Source organism: Fundulus heteroclitus, chromosome 19 (genome assembly GCF_011125445.2).
Source record: "Fundulus heteroclitus isolate FHET01 chromosome 19, MU-UCD_Fhet_4.1, whole genome shotgun sequence".
NCBI lineage: Eukaryota > Metazoa > Chordata > Actinopteri > Cyprinodontiformes > Fundulidae > Fundulus > Fundulus heteroclitus.
In genome coordinates this window covers 11445201-11467616 of record NC_046379.1, presented here as the reverse complement: position 1 = coordinate 11467616, position 22416 = coordinate 11445201, and the positions used below count along the sequence as shown (strand labels likewise).

General features: G+C 39.1%; 1 protein-coding gene across 1 annotated transcript in view; it reads right to left on the bottom strand.

The window, feature by feature from the left end:
• The window catches only part of LOC105938389 (KATNB1-like protein 1), a 70316-nt gene extending 58893 nt beyond the window's left edge, over positions 1 to 11423 (bottom strand). Inside the window, exon 1 of the mRNA XM_021307337.2 lies at positions 11229 to 11423. The gene's annotated coding sequence lies outside the window, so the exon portion shown is untranslated. The remainder of the gene's footprint in view (positions 1 to 11228) is intronic.
• Positions 11424 to 22416: the final 10993 nt, after the last annotated feature.

Below are 22416 nucleotides of genomic sequence, written 5' to 3'. Positions count from 1 at the left end.
TACACCATTAAAGCACTGGATGTCCCCTAACTTGTTAGAGAACAAAAACCCCTTAGTTTAATAGGAGGCATAATAGGAGCCTTTGGAGACATGAAGAGGAAATTGATACCTACAGTACCAGAAAAAATCTGATCGGAGCATCTTTAATTTCCTCTGACAACTGCAAACAGCACACAGTTCTCTTTGATGACAGCAAAAGCAGATAAAGTTGTTACTATTTGCTGCAAGCAGCCAAAAGAGATAACGTGGACATAAATTTGACTGTTTACTCTTTCTGTCTTACAATAAGTTTGTTTGACCACCCATTAAATCAGGGGTGTCAAACTCATTTCTATATAGGGCCACTTTGGCGTCATGAAGTCATTACAAGGGCCGGTTGCACGTGTGTAGACGATACTTTTCATTTCATAATTTCATTCCAGTTCACATAGAAGTATAAAAAATGCACAGTAACATAAAAGTAGCAACCTTAGGCCGTTTATACAGTTTATCTGCAAAAAACGTTGATATTGGGGTGAGTTACACTTACAGGAGGCACAGATTTAGCCATTTTATACACTTTCAAAGGATATATGCCTCTACTTTATTATTTTTGGCTCTTGAGGGCCGGATTATTTACCTTGACGGGCCGGATTTGGCCCGCGGGCCTTGAGTTTGACACCTGTGCATTAAATAGACCGAGGCACGAATCTACCCAGAAAGACGCAAATCATCTCGTGGCTTAGAGCATGTTTTGTGTGGGCACTGGCCGTCAGAGGATCTTGTTTAAACAGATCCAGACAGAAAGACGTAATGACCATGCTGACAGCAGCCATACAAGATGAATACTGATGTTGTGTGTGTGTTGCTTGGATTCCTGCAGCTGCAGAGAGAAAGGAAGGAGATGTTGCGGTTCGCCATCTCTTTAAATGAGCTTCATAAGAAAAGAAGGGCCTCATTTTGAAGCCTGACGTCAATATTTGCTCCCCCACCAACCTTAAACCAACAGAATATAGGATATGGAGTCCAGCGTCGGCCTGTTTTTCCAACTGATTCTAATGTGTTCTACCGTCTGCTCTAACGTCGTCTCAATTAAAACCTCCACATGTGGACAGAGAACAGCCCAGACCTAAAACTTAGACTGACACTGAGTCAGGTAGTGGTGAGTTTTGGACTCCATTCTGAATAAAATTACATATAATTTGAGATGGAGTTTGCTGATATAATTGATTCCCAAAAAGGTGGTGAGCTAATAGCACGTGGTTGAAGCGTGACCAGGATCAGGTATGCATGAACAGACAAAGAGATGTTACATAATTTCAAAGAAACAGATGCTGAATTTTAAAGCGTTCTCAAGAACTAAAACAGCTGTCTAATTTCTAAAGCAAACAAAAAAAAAACATTGCCAAACTACTATATTTTAGATAGGTTGTTAATGTTCTAACTTTTACAGAGATTATTTAGAGGTTACTGTGAAACTTTAAATGATCTATTTTATATATATTAGATATATCTATCTGTAATTTCAGTCTCTGACCCCAGGACGTACCCCTGAAGAAAGAACGCATATGTTTGTGATGTTTTCAAGTTGCTGAGCCTCTTTATCTGATTGAGACTTGGTTCGCTGCTGTGCTCTGATCTTGCTAGCTTAGGCCGAGGCAAAGTAAAGACAGAGATCCAGATATCAAAGTATCTGAAGATTCTCCTCATCCCATAAACTGAACTCCTTAAAATTGCTTATTTTAATCAGTCTTGAAACCAAACTCTTCATAAATTTTCTATACATGCTGTATCCTTGGCACATCTCAAGGGTACTTTGTGTACTTTTCTCCAGCTATAAATTGGACAAGAGGTAGGGTACACTCTGGATCACAGCACAACAGAAACAGACATGACAAATAAATATGAACATGAGCACTCTTCCCTATAGAGATTTAGTATTTCTTCTCCTTTAACTTTTTTGCACGTAGTCAAGTGTCAACCACAAATTTTACTGTATTTCAATAGGATGAAACTGACCCCGTCAAAGTAGTGCATAATTGTGAAGTAGAAGTTGAATGATTGATGAAGATTTAATAACGTTTACAAATAAAGATCTAAAATGTGTGCCGTCCATATCTATTCAATCCCCTTTACTCTAAAATTCAGCGCAACCAAAAAGCCCTCTGGACCTAAGCTGTGTTGAAGTTTAAAGCTGGATTTGATTATAAAAGCACTATCCCAAGTTATAAACATCTTACATATCTTACAAAGCACTGCTCCATCCGTTGCAAACCTACCAAGACATGGCATTAATTAGAGAATCCTCTAAGAGGCTCATGGTAACTCTGGAGGAGCTGCAGAGATCCAGAGCTCAGGTGGAACAATCAGAAGGTACAACAATTAGGTGTATACTGCACAAATCTGACCTTTATGGAACAGTAGAAAGAAGAAATCAATGAGACGTCCTTGCCGCTAACCATGTAGAGGACACAGTGAATATGTGGAAGAGGGTTCTCTGGTCAGATGAGATCAAGAATCAACGTTTTGACTTACAAGCAAATTGCCGTGTTTGAAGGAAACCTAAAACTGCAACCACACTGATAACACTATCCTATTTGTGAAATATGGTGGTGGCAGGTTTATGCTGTAGGGATGGTTTTTTTTCAGTACTTACAGGGAAACCCTACTAAACAATTAACCAGCGTAGCTCAATCCAGATAGCCACAGTCTACTATACAGTTGAAAGAGCTGCAGCGTTAATAATTAAAGCATTGAAAAATGACTCCTCTCTCATCAGTTGGATCATTGCAATATAAAGGTTCAAGATGTGATGTAAGACTTCAGGGTCTACAAAACGTTGACTATTCTCTACATTTTAGCTGTACAAATAAAAAGATAAAGCAATTTGGGGAAAGTTTCTAGCTCTGCTTCTGGTTGTGAGGACTCTATCCTTTGATGAGAGTGTACAATTCTGTTATGAAAAGCTGTTTTGTTTTATCTCAAGGGTCAATGAGCTTTTGCCCCAGACTTGGCAGTCTGCACCAATGTGATCCCCGCTTTAATAAGAATGCCTTCAAGTGAGACGTTTTAATATTACAATGACTGGCTCCACGTCTGGGCATCTGCTCACCGCTGAGGCAGAAGTGGATTCGATTCTCCAGCTGCCTTTAAGCATCAAAGTTATTTATCATGTGGGATGCACATGATGGACAGAAGACATAAGCTGCAACAACATCAGACAGCTAAAGTCATACACATAGAGAAGTCGGAAGCCGACGAGAGGGGAGGAGAGGAGAGGAGAAAACAGCAGCTCAAGGTTCTCATCTCTCATATCCCCTCAATATCTAAATTTAGCTTTGACTGTCCCAGCTTGAAACTGGCACAAAGTCAGCCATGGGTTTAGCTTTAAGATGAAATATCCCCCTTGTGTTTGGCTTGGTTCTTCCTGTCTTTGCTCTGTGGATCCTCATAATCTGCCTCCTCCATGGTATGCAAAGTGTCACGCAGTCAGCCTATCTTTGTTCCTTTCTCTCTACTAACGCACATTCATCACATCCAAGTTTAAAGATCTCAAACTGCTTCTATCTCCTTGCCCCATCTTCGGTGACCGAGCACACACCATACCCTGGGAAGAAAACATTTGCAGTTTTCTGACTTCAAACAAACTGAGCTATGTCTCTGGGAATAAGTCACTTCTGACTTAACAAGTGTGTGGGCTCATTATCTCACAATCCTGTCAAGGCTACGGATGCAAAGCGCCCAGTGGCTCGGATTCCAGCCGTTTCCACGGCTGTGATGGATCCAAACACAAGTCGCTCAGTCGCCAGACTCTGTGCAGTGATTCACAGCTTTGAGCTGTGTGAGTCAAAAAGATTTTTTTCCCCCTCTGCCCCCTTGTGTCCTCTTCTGACTCCCACTGTCCTCCACGGACTTGGACTTGCCATTTGACCTGCAGCCAACTTGGAGGCGCTTACTTAAGGGTTCAGCTGCAGGACTGTATACATGATTTCTGAATAGCAACGGCCTGACGGACTCACAACCCAAAGCATACAAGCGAAATTCTAAAAAAAAAAAAAAAAAGATCGTTTTGGAAGTAAAGGGGTTCCACATTTTAAGGAACTAGCAATTGATTGCCATCCATTTAACAGTTTTGCATGCTCTTATTTAAAAGTGCACTAGGAATAAATCACTCATGTGTATGCCCAACGCTGTCAGTTCTAATGGGAATCAACATGTGCAGATTATTTCCTTTGGAAAGTAAAGAATTGGCTCTTTCATGAGGTGGCAGTCAAAAGAAAAAACTCTGAAATTCCTTCAAATTCATCCAACATAAAAAGGAAAAAAAAAAAAAAAGATCCACGAGTCGGCAGTTCCAGCTGAAGTATCACACGGCACATGAGCCCAAGTGGGTGGGATCTTAGTCGAGTGTTAAAGAGGACCAGATGATGGACTGAAGGTGTTTTCAGTCACTGGGTTTCCGATGGACCCTTTTCTGGGAAAGATTGGATGAGACCAAGGGAGCTGCAGATGTTGAGTTTTTTTTTCCTGCTGCCGCAAAGTTTTATTTGTGTTAGTCTCAATTCGCATTGACCACTAACTGATGGTGATTATGCAAGACTTGACTCTTCAGCTGAAGTCTCTGTTGGTTTCGATATTTACGGTGCTCTCTGGATTTGCCACTGCATTGTTTTTAACGAGGTGCAAACTGGTCCCCTAGACTGGGTGAAATGCAGGAACAGTGCAATGATCTCACAGTCCGGAAACCTAAGAGTTAGTCCTGAGTTTCCAGTGAGACAAATTCTGTCCCAAGCATCTGTAAAAAAGCTTTTTTTTCCTGTGTTTCTCACCTCATAACCTTCAAACTTATTTCTTCTTTTCCCCCTTTTTTGTGCTAACTCGAATGTAAGACTACAATAAAAGCAGTCTTTGTAGTTGAATAAGAAAAAAAGTAGTCTGGCCTCTTTACAGAGGCATGGTGTCATTTGAGCCTGGAAGCCAAACAGCACAGAACGGTGCAGGAAAGGAAATTATTTTTCTGAACCAGAATAGTCCCATAGGACACTTTAAACAGGTCACGGCAGGCCATGATGTCTGTTGGTAATCACCAACAGACATCATGCTGATTATTAGCAACTTCCCTTAATGTGTATCTCAATCCAAACAACCTGAGTTAAAAAATATCCAGGTTCTACAGCCCATCATACCATATGGATAATCAGATATAATGCCTGCGCTAATATACAAGTCTAGAGTAACTTTCTGAAGTTGATTGCCATCCATTGCCATCCACTTTTTTTTATGTGAGATTGGGTTGGTCCATGAAGGAAACCCAGGCATTCCTCTTCCAGGAGACACTCTCCAATTCCTTTCTGGGGACCCCAAGGCATTCCCAGACCACATGGGGCTCAAAGTCCCTTATTTCCAGAAGACTGTGGGTCTGGACCCAGGAAAGCCCAAACCCCAGACAATGCTGTCTGATCAGGTGCACAAACAAGCTCGTTTTAGTCCCATAGAATCCAAGATGTTTGGCAACTCTTAATGCAATAAAATTATTTGGACAATGTCTGCACTTTGACTTATTGAGATGTCTGGATGATTTTGCATGTGGTGCCTTTGGGTCCCAGTAGATCAAAAGAATCCAGAACTGGTTGGACTTCGCCAGGGCCCTCCCTTTTAGCTGATCCTGATTCTTTTGTTCATGAGAAAAAGACCTCAAATCATACTGTTTGAGAAAGGGCTGTGGAGTCTGGAAATCTCAGTGGCATATGTTTGCTTTTTGCAGATGATAAGGGACTATTTGGATATTCCGAAAGCAACTTTCAGTGCACACTGGTACACTGCCTGAACACTGGTGCACTGCACACTGTGTGCAGCTGAGTGTTAGGTGGCAAGAATGACAGTCAGCAGAGTTGGACTAGAGTGGAGGAGCTCAAGTATGTTTGTGTCTTATTTACAAACGAAGGCTGGGTGGAATGAGTGGGAGATGGACCAACAGTTCAGGGAGGGGCCTGCAAGTATGAAGGCATTCCCCACAAGCAGAAAACAAAAACATGGCGTTTCCATATAAATGATGGGAAATTGTAGTTTAAAAATGAAAAGTGAAAAGGCCTTCACATCTATTGATCCCTAAATGTAGTTGAAAGCGACTTTGGAAGCTCATTGGATTCCAGCGTGGTACCTTGGTAGGGTGTACAAATACACATCCACATTTTCGTAAAAAAAAATTTAAATCGCCCTACAGCGGGTGTCCCAGTAATGTCCCAGTACACACCTGACTGTATCATGTCAAGTGTAAAATCTAGTGCAGAGGTGGTTATGGTGTGGGACATTATGAACAAATGAATGCTCCCAACATTATAGGTACAGTTTTTGAGATTACTTCTTATTTTTCCTACCTGGCTGTGTACCAGTGCACAAAGCAGAGCCTATGTGGAAGAACTTGACTGACCTGCAGAGTCCTGACCTCAACCATTTGGGTTAAATTAAAGGGGAGACCGTGAGGCCTTCTTGTTCAACATCAATGTCTGACCTCACAAATGTGCTTTTTGAAGAATGGTCAAAAATTCCTGTGAACGTAGACTTTCTAAAACTTACTGAAAGCCTTCTCAGAAGAGTTGAAGCTGGTGCAGCTGCCAAAGGTAGGCTGACATATTACACCCTAAAGTTAGAGAAAGAGATGTACTCACATGTGTAAAGAAAGGTGATAAAATACGTTGATAAGTATTATTCTGCGATTTTCAAGGGCAGATTGTAATTTTGGAATAAAGTCAGGCTTAGTGCGTCACCCTGTTTACAATCATTGTGAGACAATAGGCTCGCTGGCCACTAGGAGCAGCCTATTTATGCCTTTCTCCAGTTGCATGGCATGGTAACTACCCAAAGTTGCAATTGGGACATGTTTTGGAATATAATCTTAGAACGATAATTTTATTGCAATCAAGTTAAACTATGTGGGTTTAAAAGTCTATGATCACTCAACTTTTGAAGTATTACACTGATTTTGCCATATCATCAGCTTAGAAAACAACAAGTCAGGACTTGAACATGGACCAGCTGCAACAAAAATCTAAAGGGCTATCTTCCTTTATCCATGAATGTAGTAGTAGATGTAGTTGACATCTTTGTCAAGACTCCTGAAGAATGTAGTAATAATAGGTTTTAAACACTTTAAATGTGATTAACTGTGCCTATTTAGGAATGTTAGTGATTGTTCCACTAATTTATTTTATGTTCACAGAAGGTAATACATTAAAAAGCTATTTCTTTGAACAAAGTGAATCATTGTCAGTCAGAATTAATCCTGAAAAACTGTCATTGTTTTGCAATTTCAAAGTTTACATCAACACTAGAGATATCTGATTTAATGAGATAAACACTGTCCACTAATCCGTTAAACCAGCGTCTGGCGTCAACCATTATCAGTCTGTCAAAGTCAAGAGATTCTCTCTAGTAATTAATAGCAATGTAGAGATTTTAATCTTTGGTCCTGAAGCCAAAACCTGCAATCCACTGGTTATGTTCTTTAAAGCCATAAATTGCACATAAGAAGTAATAGCAAAGTCCTTTTGCCCCTCTCACAGTAGATACGTCACCTGGAAAACCAAACAGGTGAAATGATGAAGAGAGATCATCCTCTCTCTCTCTGTTCAAGAATGTAGGCGGGGTTTTCCACCATGCCTTGTGGATGAACATCAAGGAGAGTGGTCTGAAAGTAGGCGTTAACAGATCCAGCTCCCATCTCCAACGCCTTTAATGCTTGGTCAAAACAGAAGGGACAGGAGATTCCATGGCGACTCCTCAAAATAAGCAACATTCTGCACGGCACCTCCCTTTTCAGGAAAACAGAGCGCGGCGCAGACCCGCCTGTCCGTTTCTGCCAGTGGAATGGTGAAAGCTAAACACCTTGGTTTAAACATTTAATAACAGTATTCACTCATCTGTCATAAACAGTTCAGGTTCAAACAGAGACCTTCCTGTTGTACTTCTGATCCAGTCTTGTCCTCACACATGCCACAGTGAAACAGAGCAGGTGTATCTTGTCAACATCTTTCATTTTTGGGACAATACAGCTGGCTTCCAAAAACAAAAGTGGCCTGAACCGCAGTTCGGTTTAGCTACAAAGGCACCAGTGAGCATAAGCGGAAACTCAGATTTAGGGTGGAGGGCTCTCTCTGCGGTTGGTTGCTCTAAGCAAGGTCCTGCAAGTGGATAATAATACAACCACCAAGGTGTGAGCGTTTGTATCCAAAACCCAAACTAAACCTAATTTAAATTAAATTCATATCCAAGTTAAATCCATATCCATCTATGACATTCCAATACATCCAAGTTATCTAATCGGATTCAGATATTATTACATACAGTCCAACTCAATCGTAATTATAATCCAATACAATCAAAGTTAGCTAATCCTATAGTACTAATACAGACTATATACAAAAACACTAAGTAATTTTACTTCATCCCATTTTATTCATTATTAAGCAGATATTGTGAATCTTTACTCCATTAGAGTTTTTTTTCTGTACATTAATAAACAAATAAAACAAATAAATCACAATTATGCCAGAAAAATCCTAAATGAAACACACAGGTAAAAATACTAGTAATTGCACCGGCACCAGTCCACAACAACATCCTGAATACAAGCAGCTAATTCATTAATTTTCTCCATAGACTGAGGAGTTTTACCATTTACCATTTGTTATTCAGGGCTCATCACACTGGGAGCAGACCGAGTCCTGGACCTGTCACTTCTGTGATTTAACATCGGACAAGTAGATGGTTAGGTATAATAAATGATTAATCAGCAAAGTGTCAGGGTAGCATCGTCAAACAGGTTGGTTTTTACTAAAAATCACCAACTGTTAGATCAATGATAGCAGAAAACAGAAATAATAAGAACATCACACTTAATAGATTTTTAAGTATGGAAAATCTCACAAGTCAGTCTCTGGATATAAATATGAAATTAATTTCCTCAAATAATTATCCGATCCTCTCTTAAACATCCTTTTGTCTGCGCAGAAAACCTATCCATAAAAGGATAAAGAGGAAGTGATGTCACTGCGTAATACTTTGGCAGCAGGTCTGCAGTGGAATCCTGGGCGCTGCTGGGGATGACGGAGAGCAGCTGCTGACTCAGTGACTCATTTTTACCTCCGCAGGGAGCAGGAGAGAAGGAAACGGGAGGGCAGCAGCTCCTGGCCAGACGCACAACAGACGCAGGCTACTCCAGCGGGGAGAACCGCCGACGTAACACTAAACAGTTCACTAAACACGTTCATAGCGTCAGTTCATGTCGGCCACTGAACTGGAATGCATGCCTCTTGAATTCCTTTACAAATAAAAATCATAACATTTGGACATGATATTTGTATCCAGCACTCTTTGTTCTAACACCCCTAAATAAAATCTATTGCAATCAATGTTGCACATTTAGAGTCGATTCGAGTAATAAAATAATATCCAACGCTTTTAAGATCTTACAGAGCAATTTTAAGCCAACACTCTGAGAATGGAAAAATCAGGGCACAACTGCAAAGCTACCGAGATACAACTGTTCACCAAAACACCTCAGAATGGACATGGAGATCATCATTCAGGCTACTCTGGAGGAGTTGCGGAGAACTACGGCTTACGTGGTAGAATACCGTGACAGGATAACTATAAGTTATGCAATCTACCAACCTGGCCTTCATGAAAGAGTGAAAACAAAAAGCTTATTGTGAAAGAAAACCATAAGAGGTCACGCTTTCAGTTTGCCACAAGCTGAGTGACAAACTGAACACTTGTGTGTTTGCTTTGTAGAAGACAAAACATATGGATGCAGTAGTTCTGGTCAGATTGAACTTTTTGGTCCTCTGCAAAATGCCCGGTTTAGAAGAAAAACCCACACTGTACATAACCTTGAACATACCATCCCAATGGTGAAACATAGTGGGAGGATCATGCTGTGAAAATTCTGTTTCTTTTCGCAGGGACAGGAAAACCGGTCAGAGTTGACTGGAGTAAGTAAAGTTAATACATGACATGCTGCAGGAAAATGTGTTTGAGGCAGTAAAAAAACTTCAAAATTCCGTAGTCTTTGCCTTCTATCCCACAGTTTTGCTGTATGATTTGTTGGTCTATCATATGAAATGTAAATAAATTCAAACTAAAAAATGTACATGAAATCATTTAGGTTTTTAGTTGTAATGTCACAAAATGTGAAAAAGTTCAAGACATAGGAAGAACAAAGCATTAAAGTCAAACTTTAACTCTAGAAATTGGCTCTTAGTCTTTCAAATCATTAAATAGTGAGTGGGATTTGGAAAATAATGTGAGATGTACAATAGATGGTTAAGCTTCAGCTTACAATTCAATCTCTTCTTGGTGGATACCTGAAAAAAAATACTGAAAAGGGAGGAAGTAGTGATCTTTTTGAGGCCTTTTTGAAAAAGTGAGCGGAGTGAAATGAGCTAGCTCATCAAAAGTGCAGGAATTGCCTTCATTATGACACAAATTCATGAAAACAATTACAAACTTAGGTAGCATAAATTTTGAATCAGATTGTAATAAAATCCTGAAGGGTGTGAGCTCTGTTGACCGAAGCTAAATCAAAGCAAATAAGCATACTCTAACACAACGCAGCAGCTATGTCACAAATTTGATACAGATATTATTTTGCCAGTCTTTGATGGATTCCCGGAAAGCTTCATCATCTCCATTAAGTGCTTATAAAATCCAAGCAAAAACAAATCTTTCAAGATCCTATGTGTATCGCATTATCACCGGGTTTACACCAGATGTTATGTTTGCCAGTTCAAAAGCTGCTGGAAAATGAGGAGGGGGCATCTGAGTGTGCATGAGAAGAATCAAACTGGTATAAGTCATGTGCATAACATGGTTTATGTCACATAAATAGATGAAAAACTGTGATTACAGACTTGTTGTCTTCCAACTACAAGAAGAAGATGATTCAGAAAGTTAATCATCCATCTTACTCATGTGAAGCAAATGTGTCTGCGGTGCAAAAGTACATCCCCAGCCTCCACGCAAAGAACAAATATATGACTCCTTTTGAACAACTATCAGTCATTCTGTTAGTTGAAATTCTCCTATCATCTCTTATTTGCTCACGCACTGCTTTTAGTCTCACAGATGTACACTGCTGAATGCATCCAAACACCCAGCTAACTCGTACAAGTGGGGAAGGGGAACGCCAAGGATACCCAAAAGTGCAAAGACACATTCTGAAACTGTAAAAAGCTCACAAACGTACATACCATTTCTGCCAGGAAGACTATGTGAATATTTGCGATGACAGTGACGCTTTAACCTTTTATGGAAGCTCCTATCCTGCTGATGATGTTGTTCCGCCGTGAGGGGCAGCCACTGTCAAAGTGTCAGGAAAACAGGATTCAGTCACATAGGGAACTTTGTAGTGTTTGCTAAAGTCTTAAACACCGAGCGGAGCAGGATTTGTCCTTGGAGGTGGCTGGAATGTCCGGTATGACTGGTGGTACCACCAGGATGCAAACCTGGCCAATCCGCTGACTGCTAATCCGCCAGAGAACAAACAGTCTGTTGTTGTTGTTTGAAGCAAGTATGATGTGTCCTTAATTTCCAACGTAAAAGGAAACAGATGCATGGAAAATGCCAGAATGCAGGAAAACCAAAACTCATTTCATGAAGAAATTATTGTGTCTTGCAAAAGTATGTGTACCCTGTGACCCTTTTCTGACTTTGTCATGTTACAAGCACAAACTTCAATGTGTTTTAATGGGGTTAGATAGACCAACACAAAGTAATGTTTGACTGTGATCTGGGAGAAAACGCAAACTTGGTTTTCAAGATTTTTAGCAAAATAGCTCAACGTTGTATTTGTAAACATGAATTTTGACTCGTACAAATTGACAAGGAGTTTTTGTTCTGGATTTTGATCAGGCCATTTTGACAGCATTTATCCTTCAAATCCTAGTAAATGTATTGAATTTCATGGTTGTAATAAAAGAAATGGTGAATTGATTGATGAATATTCTTAGAAATAAAATGTTCTGATCCACCTTTCGCTGTAACTATGTGTTTTGTAGATAGATAGATAGATAGATAGATAGATAGATAGATAGATAGATAGATAGATAGATAGATAGATAGATAGATAGATAGATAGATAGATAGATAGATAGATAGATAGATAGATAGATAGATAGATAGATAGATAGATAGATAGATAGATAGATAGATAGATAGATAGATAGATAGATAGGTAGATAGATATACTTGAAAGCACTTCACAACAATAGCAAAAATCTTTTAAATGCAATCATGGGCTGCACAGTAGTGCAGTTTGTAGCACTTTTGCCTTATAGCAAGAAGGTCCTGGGTTTGAATCCCAGCCTGGGATCTTTCTGCATGGAGTTTGTGTGTTCTCCCTGTGTATGCGCAGGTTCTCTCCGGGTACTCTGGCTTCATCCCACAGCCCAAAAACATTAATGGTAGGTTATTTGCTCTTTCCAAATGTGAGTCTCTATGTTCCCTTGTGATGGACTGGTGACACTCTCCCAATAACCGCTGGAGATTGACACTAGTCTCCCCATGCATTAATAAGGAGGTATAGTCAATGGATGGATTAATCCAATCAGACTGACAGATTTCAAGTCACATTTCAGTTTATTTTTCGCATAGGTTAAAATGTTTTCTATCTAAGGAAACCGAGCACCTTGCATCAAGTCATTGACTTGCAGCATTCCTAGACAAGGATATAGCAACACTGGACAGTTGCTCGCATTGTGTCGTTAACCATGCAGCAATCTCGCCTACCAAACATGCATGTGGCGACAGTGGAAAGGAAAACTCCTGTAGGACCAAGCTCAGTGTTACGACTGACCGGGGGTTTAAGTAGACAAAAGCAAACAAACAGATTTAATCTTTAATCCAAGAATATTCAGTGTGTAAGAGAAGAGTAAAAAGTCAATGGCAGCAGAGCTCCTTTAGTAGCTCTAGCTCCTATTGATCGAAAAAGAGCAAATACTTTAGGTCACAGTAAAAGCTCAGCCAGTGGCTGTGTATCGGAGAGAGGCAGGGTTGAACACTGAAAGACAGAGCCAATTGTATCATCTATAGGAGACATGAGATAACTACAGAAATAGCTCAGGATAACCTAAGGCCATCTAACCATAAACTTTATCTGCAATTAAATTAAATTCCAAATGGACTCCTTGAAATAATTCAAATCAAGCTCTTCCAGACTCTTGATGATTCTTTTTCTGAAACTGAAATGAGTCAGAGGTTTCTGTAATCATTGTACACCCGAGTTGAATAATGTTTTTTTTTTTTTTTCCACATATTAGCCGTCTCTCGGGTATAAAACCTCACAGATGCAAGAAAAGTGGCAAAACACGGTCTAGAGTTGGTCCAATAAAATGACTAGAAACGGCACTGATGAATTAACAGAATGAATCACCCATTTTATTGTGATTTGTTATTTGGTACCATGCATGCAATTTCTGTTTCACAATTTTGTCTGTTATCAGGCAGCTGCAACAACTTAACCATAAAAGTACACAGTTAGAAAAACTGATCGAGTAACAATGTGAAGTGGCCTCTGAGAGTCATGAGTAAGCATGATTGCTATGCAGTGAGGAGAACTAAATTATCCAAACATGTTTTTTTAGAGACTATGCTTATCTGTGTACAGTATTTATTTATTTATTTGTATTAACAGGCCTGTAGTTTAATATATGACACTAGTCAAGTTTTTAGGTAAAACCTATGACAAAATTGAACTTGATGCACCCTTTTATTCATCCCGGTGCAAATTTCAGTAATCTTCTATGAAAAAAAACCCACCTAGACAGGGCCAACCAATGTGAAATATTACCTATCACCCGTCCAAGTGGATATGGAAAGTAAACACAAGATTTGTTCCCAGTGAGGATGCTGTCTTTCTCAAGAGCCCATCTCTGTAAAAACATGTTTCGGCTTTTTATTGGACAAGTCACTCATTGTGTTGGAATTTGCCAAAGGAGATGAAAATAAATGATGGAAAGGGCGGCTGACTTTATTGATTACTGGAACTGGGTCACTTCACGCGCCGTCATTTACTAAAACCTGCGTGCAAAGGATCAAAAACAAGTCCCCGGCGTCCCACATCTTGTGAGTGTTATTATCGTTGCAAAAAATGTTGGAAATTATTTTGAGGAAAAGTTTCAGCAACCAAATGTTTGGATTTTCTTAACCACAGATTTACTCTTAGGGTTGACAGCTCACAACAGGCAGCCTTTTGAAATAAAGTTTTGAACTTGCTCTGCACATGACCCTCTCAGCACCGTACAACCAAAATACACAAATCTTGCGTTCAACTTGATGCAATAGCCGGTGAATAGCCAGTAGCTTCCTGTTGTTGAGGTTGGAAACGGCAAGTTGTGAAAATGGGAGTGCAACGTTGGCAGTAGATGATGGATTTGCATCTGTCAGATGAACTCAAACATGGCTTACCATGAGTGATCATAATAATAATAATAATAATAATACATTTTATTTCAAGCGCCTTTCAAAACACTCAAGGTCACTGTACATGTAAAAACAATAAATGGTAAAAGCAGTCGTCATAATTAAAAGAAACAACACAAATTACACAGAGGAAAGTAATATAAAATCATAATGAAAAGGCAATCTTGAACATGTGGGTTTTGAGTTTGGATTTGAACACGGGTAAAGACTCGGTATTGCAGATGTCAGGGGGGAGAGAATTCCAGAGTGTGGGTGCAGAACGTGAAAAAGCTCTGCTCCCCATGGTTTTAAGACGGGCTGAAGGAACAACTAAGTGAGTGGTAGAAGAAGATCTAAGAATGCGGGAGGGAATAGAAATTTGAAGTAAATCAGAAAGGTATGGAGGGGAGAGATTGTGAATAACTTTAAAAGTAAGTAGGAGGATTTTGAACTGAATTCTATACTTCACAGGTAGCCAGTGGAGCTGCTGCAGGACTGGGGTGATGTGATGAAAAGAGGGGGTTCTAGAAATGATGCGAGCTGCTGAGTTTTGTACTGACTGAAGCTTGTGAATGGATTTTTGAGGAAGACCGAAAAGAAGAGAATTACAGTAATCAATGCGGGAAGTGACCAGACTATGAACAAGAGTGCAGGTGGAGCTAGTGGAGAGAGAGGGGCGAAGGCGATTGATATTGCGTAAGTGAAAGTAAGCGGGGCGGGTAAGGTTATTAATGTGAGAGGAGAAGGACAAGGTACTATCAAGGATGACACCCAGACTCTTGACCTGAGGTGAGGGGGAAATTATGGAGTTGTCAAATGAAAGGGAGAAACTGTCAGCTTTGGATAAAGTAGATTTTGTTCCCACTAAGAGGATTTCAGTCTTGTCATTATTCAATTTAAGAAAGTTGGAGGTGAACCAGGATTTTATTTTGGTTAAGCAGGAGATTAATGAAGGAGGTGGGAGTGAAGAGTTTGGTTTACAAGAAAGATAGAGCTGGGTGTCATCCGCATAACAGTGGAAATTGATGTTGAATTTCCTAAAGATATTACCAAGGGGGAGAATGTAGATGATAAAGAGTAGGGGTCCTAGAACAGAGCCTTGGGGAACACCGGTGGTAACTGGAGAGGAGTTGGAACGATATGACTTAATCTGAACAAATTGAGTGCGGCCAGAAAGATAGGATTGAAACCAGGCTAGGGGAGTGTGAGTGATGCCAATTGTATGAAGTCGATGGAGTAGGGTAGAGTGTGAAACTGTACCCTAATTATTGCCTTAAACTGCAGGTGAAAAAGACCAAACTGCTCTCTGGCCAAAAAAAACTAACTAATGTCAGAAAAAGTCTCCCAAGTTGTCAATAAATTGCCTTTTTTTTGTATTTGTATCTGACTCAGGCCAGAATCTGAGTTCCTAACCTTATCCTTACACCTCTCACTTTTGGCTCTTCTTTCAATGGGCATTTAACTGCAATCATGGTAAATGCAAAGTACAACCCTATCTGAAATTTTTTTTTTTTAAATGTGCATATGCTCGTAACATAGGGGAATATGTTTTGTGTGGGTGTGTACAGGTCACGTTAGATCTGAATAGTTTTAAAACCTTATCTAATACTTGCTTTTATTCTGTTTTATTTTCCTATATTTTATTCATGTAAAGCACTTTGCATTGTCTCTGTACTGAATTGTGCTTTATAAATAAATTTGCCTTGCCTTGCCTTGCCTTGCCTTGCCTAATAGGGGTGGCTAGCGTCAGTTAGTGACATTTTCAGAATAAAGTTAATATGTTTTAAATGATAATCTGACATGTCTGCAGTCCCATCCCAACTGCATGGCTGGCGCATGTAAAATGTTTTTCTGTCAAAATGTAGAGGCTACGATGAGAAACGGTGTAAAAATACGGTGCAGAAAATACCACCCCACCCCCATATACGTAACCCCATTGTTGAAGCAGTGATAGAGTGCACTTGACAATCTGTTCCTGACTTACTTTCCCTCCCTAGTATTCAGTGGAAGCAGCAACGGTGCACTTAGTGAATGCACTGACACACATGCAAACTTTCAGGTGTTATGCATTATGGTTTATAACATACAAGCTGATGGCTGGTAGATGTGAAAATATACAGTATATAGTTATGCGCTGCCAAGAAAAGGTTTTGATGAAGATGAGTAAATATTACAGAACATTAAAAAAAACTGATGCTTATCAGTGAGTATCTGCTACTGAAACTGTTCTTGAACTTTTTATTAGTCAGGTACTAAGGTTACGTAACGTCAAAAGGAGCTTTTGAAAGCTTTTTTTTTTTTTTTTTTTACAAAAATAAGCTTTACTAAAGCCTTTCTTTAGTTGGCTTTAGGTTTTGTAACGCACAACGTGGCATTTGGCACACAGGTGGAAGAGAGAACCACTGGACTCTCTGCCAAATTTAGAATCAAATGCAGAAAAATGTTTCGCCACTTCAACACAGCAAGTTTCGTGTTGAAGAAAGATAATTTATATCCTCTCCAGCTGTGACTGTTCTTACTGGCAGCGCAGTTCTTCTTTTTAGGAGAAGTCAGGGCTGCAGTCTGAACAGTCCCTCCAGCTTTGGCTTGAAACCCAGACCCTAATAAATGAGCAGGAGGGGCTGTAACTCACCATTACTCTCTGGTGGGTCTTTAGAGACAGGCAGCACAATACATTTCTACCCAGTTTGTCTGGCAGCTGACGTCGTTACAAACTCTAAATAAAGTCGAGCTCAAGACAATTATGTGAATTTCCCCGCCAATCAACATCCAACAGATTCTAGGATAGATATGCACGTTCTGAGCTGAAAGGGTGTAGTTTGCATTTCTGCGGAGCATGAGCTTTTAAACCATCCCCTGAAATAGTTGACTCAAAGCCCACTGAAATACCTGATCTATACGGTGTCTTGTTTTAATTTTAGAAAACTGTCACTCAATTCAGCTGTGTTTATATGAAGCGCTTCTCCCATTCATAGCTGTGGTTAGCCGCAGCGTTCCTGCCACAGATATTATTTTAGTCATAAGTGAACACGCTGCAGGAGCAGACAGACACCCAAATAATCACCACGAATGTCCAGATGACTACCGCATCCAGCCTGCTGAGAACTGGTCCAAAACGGAGTCATACCTGAAAGCAGAAGGAAAGTCTTTCTTTCAAACAGTAATGGGTAACACTAAAAATAATGAGCTCTGAGTGACACTTAAGACCCGACTATTACGCTTTTGTTCAATAAAGAAGTGTGTTAAGTTTTAAGGTTTGATTTATGGAAAAGAGAAAACTACAATTATGTCTCCATAAAAAAGAGCAGCAGGGGAAGATAAATCCTGCTGGTGCGATATGCCTTGACTTTAAAGATGGTGTGGTTGGTGTGTGGTGCACTAATGAATGTCAGAAAGAACACGCAATCAAAAAGCAAGGAGGGCTATTATTTAGAGGTCAATAAAAATCCCAATTCTAATTTATTTTACCCGATTCTTGAATAAACCAAATATTTTTGTAAACGTTAACAAACTCTTAATAAACAGGATACAGGAAATGCCCCTATTTGCATTCAGGTTTTTCCTGCAGTGATGGAAATGTCAGATACTCTTTTTGTGGATCTGGAGATACATTTGTTTTATTTTTCTTCACACATTCAGTGCATTCAGGTCTCAGTATCCCCGTTCCCAAACTAATGAGGACTTGCAAACAGTGATTATACCACTTTAACATTTCCACATATTTTCAACCACAAACTTCCACACAATTATTAAATGGAAGAAAAATAATTAATGCTTTTGAAGAGTTTTAACTATACAATAAAATACTCAAAAGTGTGCCATGCCTTCATATTCAGGCTGATACCCCCCTAAAACCTTGTTGTCTGTTCCTGCCCGTGTGCTGCTGCAGTTTGATGACATCACTAATTAAGTCTGAGTGAATACACCGGCGACAGCTCTGATTACTGGGAGCAGTTGCACCTATGATGAACACTATACATTCCTGGCCCTTCCAGTGTGTAAGCGCCAGATTCTTGAAAGCCATAGTGTGAGTAGGCCATCCACCGTTCCTTGGTTGATCTCCTGTTTTTGACCTGTTCGGTTCCTGTTTTCGTCTTAACCTGCCTTGCCCCTGTTGGATACTCCTGTTGACTTCTAATCTCTGGACATTGACCTTCGGCCTTGCCTGTCGAACAAGCCTGTCTGGACTCTCATGATCATCAGTAACAAACGAAGCCTGGACCTCGGACTTGCCCCCTGTCTGTGGCCCTCTTGGATACCTCAGCAGTGTGTGTGCCGCCTATTACCGACTCTCTCGCCTGGACCCCGGATTACCCTCTTGTCATGCCCTTCTGGAAACCTCTGCCCTGTGGACTGATTACCCATGCATGACCCCTGATCTCTTGTAAGGAGGAGGGCCTGGCAAGCCAGTGAGAGTGATCAGTTTGAAAGGATTTAATATCAGAAGCATACCTAATTTGTTCAATGCTGTAATGCAACTCACATTTGTTTTTCTGTTAATTTTAGACAGAGGGAATGATTTACAGATACTGCAGCCATCATGTACTTTAACTTGTATTCCAAAGTATATTTCTTAGTTGTCGGCAAGATTTTATGTGAAGTATTGAGTAACAAGGGCACAGATTTTTGTTTTGCTATCCATTAAAAGGGGCACATTTTATAGGAAAAATCAGCAGACAAGAAGCAAATTGTGAATTGCACAGTCTCAATTACTCATTTACTCTGTTCAGAGTCAAAGGACAGGATATGTTATTGTAACTTTAGCTTTACTGCTGTCATTTGTTTTTCAAAGTTAGTGTCCGAATGATTAAAATGGAAATTTGATTTAGTCATAGTCATTTTTATAGCCATCCTGTGCTTTATTGTGTCGCCAAGCAATAGAAAGCGGCATTCTACCTGCACGTCTGCTTTTCAGTCTTTACAGTTCCTCAATTGTGAGTTGGCAAATTTTGAGTCCAAAAGCCTTCTCCTGTTGCAAAATACAGAAAAAATTAGACTGTTGCTTAACTTTAATGAAAATCCATGAAAAGTATTCTATGTTAGTGGTTTTTTTTTCTTCTAAAATTGGCCACTTCCACCAATGCTGCACCTGGAAATCCCAGCGTAACCCTTATGTTATGTGTTGCTCCAGACATTTTAACTGCCTCTATTTTGGAGCCCATTCCTTGTTTTTTCTCAAGATATGTGGAAGTGTCCCATAGGTCTTTCACATGATAAAACTAAGTACAACTTTGTGGAAAAAAACAGTGGAAAATCTCCTCATAAACAAGAGTAATTGAGGCACTGCGGTTGTCTTATTCTTGTTTCTGCTGTTTACAATGAGGCCTTAATAAACAGTGAATAATTTGGATGCTGATGAGTGGAGCATTTTATCAAATTTCGACATGTTTATAGCTTTCTTCTATTATACTTAATAATTAAAGGAATGTCGTCATTGCCGGCAGGGAAAGGCCAAACCACAGGCCTGCTCATGCTGAAACTGCATGACATCACAGTGGCATAAATAACCATGTATTTTTACATCATTAATCACTAAAAATGTGTTTATACTGTCATCATGGCGAGCAGAATTTGTCAGTGGCTAAACAGAGCTGGATTTGCAACTTTTTTTTACTCTAAAATAGCAAACAAAGTAATCTGCATCGTTTGGATATAAAAAATAAAACCCAGCCTAAAATGCAGCAGTAGACACATATCTGCACTTCATTGTGTCCTTCAGTAATATTTATCACTGCAGTTTTTAAAGCAGTTAAATTTAAACAGTTTGACACTTGTGCTTAAATAATCTTATAAGATTATCTTGTCCCAAGAAAAACATAAAGAAAACAACTTCATGATGAATTACAACATAAGGCTCAGCTCTAATATTTACTAAAATGTAAGCGACATTTCAAACGCCAGCCTTTAAATTTGACTGATCCGTAGATATGGGGAAAACAAAACTGTTTATTTGGTCCAGTGTGTTTTTGGATTTCATGATGAATTAACTGCAACATTTAAATTCTTGTGACAGGTTTTCAAATTCAATCATCACAAATTTTCAAGGAAAAATCGTATGATTTTGTGGACAACAGAGGCCATTTCCTATGCTAATAATGGACTGTGGCTCCAAAACAGAGTTTTCATTATGTTAATCTTTATTATCAGAGATTCACCAATCATGTTTTCCTCTGCAATATTGAAGATCTTACCTGATGAATTAGTTTTTTTCTCAAGACAAATACGGAAAATATATTTAGACTTGTTTAAATGTATCAGACATTGGTTAATTAAACTAATTAATTAAACAAAAAAATGCTGCAAGGCCCATTAATAGGATAGCAGTTTTCCAATATTTTCCAACAGAAAATTAAGAGATGTTCTCCTTTAATCCACTAAAGCACATCTACCGAACCTCTAACTGATTTTTACTGAACCTAAAATATATGTCACCAGGTGAGAGCTTTTAGTTTTGTTGCACTTAATTAACTTTGTTAGGTATATTCCTTTAGTTTCAGACTTTTTGATCACAGATCAGAGCCAGTTGAGTTCAATATATCTAAATTGCTCCGTATGCAATAATTGCAAGATTATCACCATTTTGCAACAAAGCATACACTCCTAATGTTTGTTCATGAATTCACAGACCCGGTCACCAGTCAGAATGTGAATGACTGGATCATCATTATGGAAAAGATAAAAGTTTCTGTTATAGGGTAGTCTTTTTTAAGGGTTATTGAGGTAGGGTTTGAGGTAATATTATGAAACAGGATTTGACTAAGATCTCAGGGTTTCAAAGCTTATACAACAATGTTTGTGTTCAGATGATCAGCTTTAACTCTGGTCTACTGAGAAAATATCCATTTTAGCTACAAAAAGACCAATTTGGATTCCTAAAGCCCCTGGAAAATTGTTTCTTTATCAAATAATTTCAGTCTTTTTTGTCTTTACGATCAAATACCGTTCATGGTCTCTGGCGATTGAAGTGGGCAGATTCAAAGGGGTTCATGAAGTTTAATGCTTGTGTGTGTTTTGCGAAATTAATATGACTGAGAAGGAATTTCATTTTAAATTTCCTCCTCTTTTGTATTGTGATCTGAAGAATACTTTGTTTAAAAAAAAATGTGATAGAGAAATCCTGATTCGTTTGTGGTTGACTGAAGCAGACATATAATGTGGCTATTTATAGTCATTATATGACTCAGCTGTTATAGTTATCTTACTACCTCACTGTTGTTCTTTACCTAGTACCACTTTGATGTACAACGTCAAATCCATATGTATATAAGTCACCTTTAATGTACATAAGTCATCTTAAATCTGTTTTATTTCCTTTTTTTTCTCTCTCGATCCACTGTATATTTGCCTTGTGTTATGATTCTTGTATGGTCATGTTGGTGTTCCTTTTTGTGTGGTAGTTGTATAGAGTCTTGTAAGCCTATGCATGCTGGTGCATGACACTTAAATCATGTCATTAAAGTGCACAGAAATGTGTAGATTAATAAAAATGTATGTAAAAACTAGAATGAGAATTGTTCACAGGTTGGTGCTTAATGTTTTTGGATTCTCCATTAGATACACTCGAAAAGGGGAACTAAAAGTAAATAAAAATATGCTTGAAATTAGTGTATTTGTCCTTGATTTGAGTGGGTCAATAGGATTATTTGCCAATGGAATACGATTTTTGCACTTAAAATAGGAACAATTCATATCTATCTTCTAATTTCAAGTGCAGTATATAATTGTTTTATTTTAGGGGTCAAAATACTTATTCACCACCTCAAATAAAGAACACTCATTCCAAGAAAATTTCCTTTACTATTTGTTCCCTTGTTGCATTGTATTTCCCTTTATCTTTGGCAACAATGTCCAACCTAAGGCTTCAAACTACTAGCCAAATAATCAATGAGTGATGTAATCTTTTATTTTTATTACCAGTGGTATCTCCTAACATATTTTACAATGGACTGGCCAGTAACTATCATTAGTCATAGCAGGTTT